The sequence below is a fragment of the Urocitellus parryii genome, chromosome 5, assembly GCF_045843805.1.
Source record: "Urocitellus parryii isolate mUroPar1 chromosome 5, mUroPar1.hap1, whole genome shotgun sequence".
NCBI classification, from domain to species: Eukaryota; Metazoa; Chordata; class Mammalia; order Rodentia; family Sciuridae; genus Urocitellus; species Urocitellus parryii.
This window is the reverse complement of record NC_135535.1, coordinates 70,355,997-70,357,572: the sequence shown is the minus strand read 5'-3', so window position 1 is coordinate 70,357,572 and position 1,576 is coordinate 70,355,997. Positions and strand designations below refer to the sequence as shown.

Genomic DNA, 1,576 nt, shown 5'->3' with positions numbered 1-1,576 from the left:
TGGGTGAATTAAACCCCTGATGGTGATTAACTGAGTGGTAACTGAAAATGGGTAGGGTGTGGATGGAGGAGGTGGGCATTGTGGACGTGGTTTGGGGTATGTATTTTGTATCTGGCAAGTCTCTCTCTGATTCTTGATCATCATGTGAGCTGCCCTCCCTTGGCCACACTATTCTTCCATGATGTTCAGCCTCACCTTGAACCCTGAGGCCTGGAACTAGCTGCCTATGGACAGAGACCTCTGAAACTGTGAATCCCTAAATAAACCCTTCCTGCTCTACAATTGTTTTGGTCAGATATTTTAGTCACATCAGCTAAAAAGTTGACTAAAACAGTGGTTCTGAGCTGCAGTTCCTACTCTGAGAAGTCAGGTCAGTTATACCTCCCAGAATATAGGCAGCCATTCTGGGTGTCAGTCCCCAGGAGCAGGCAGGTCAGTGTGGTTTTACCATGCACTGTGCTCCCCATTTCTGAAACCTCTAGAGCAAACTTTATGTATCTTTTCTAGAAGGAAAATCATCCTTGCCATCTGGGCCATGGTGATTCCAGCCCTAACTTCCACCTGGCCTCACCAAAATGGCAGTTGGTGTTTCAAAAGGCTACCAACAAGTGATGATGACAGAGAATAATTCCTTTTGCTTAATAATTCATGGTGTGAGGCAAGATTACATTATTACTTAAACAAGAGAAGTTGAGATTAACCTGTCCACTAAAGTGAGACACTGTTTGAAGAGGCTTTGGGTAGGAATGTTCAGGCAGATTTCATTATTAGACTCCCTGGATGCCAGCCATTGATCTCTCTCCATGTGATCTTCAAGACCATTTCTGTCTTTGTAAGGCAAAATATAAAGAGGAAAGATGGTGGCTCAGGGGCTGCCAAATTATTCTCAGGACTCAGTGACTTTTAAGGATGTGGCTATGGACTTCACTCAGGAGGAGTGGACTTTGCAGAACCAAATTCAGAGAAACTTCTACAGACATGTGATGCTGGAAAAGTGCAATTGCAGTTGGTAGTACAAAGAGAAGAGCAGAGGACAGTGGAAAAAGTCCTCCAAGACTGGAAAGATTGTGTTGATACCAAATTGTTGGCACCTCAGCAGTAAACTTTGCAAGGAAAAACATCTAATATGGTGGAAATGGAGAGAAACCACATGAGAGAGGAACTATTTAGCCAATGTCAAAATGCCTTGAGTGAATAAACTCATAAATTACAACTTGCAGGAGAATTTACCCTAGAAAGAAACGTTATGAATATAATCAGCATGAAAAAAATCTCATGAAACATTCTACCTTTACTCTGCACAAGAAAATTAATATTGCAGAAAAACTTCCTGTCATCAATGTAAACAGTCTTCAGCCAAAATCCACATTTGGCTTATAAGAAAACTCATAGTAAGGAGAAATCACATAAATGCCATGACTGTGAGAAAAGTTTACCTTTCCTTCTCATACTTAGAGAATGGTGAAAATTGAGTATGTGCTTTTCAGGGTATAGGAAGTCTTTTTCTCATTTCACAGATCTTGTACACAGTGGAGAAAAGTTCTATGAAAAGTAAGGAATGTGGGAAAGGCTTCAC

At 41.2% G+C, this 1,576-nt stretch overlaps 1 pseudogene; it reads left to right on the top strand.

Moving 5' to 3' along the window:
* Nucleotides 1–780: 780 nt before the first annotated feature.
* On the top strand, nt 781–1,198 carry LOC113191055 (zinc finger protein 559-like; annotated as a pseudogene).
* The last annotated feature ends 378 nt before the right edge of the window (nt 1,199–1,576 follow it).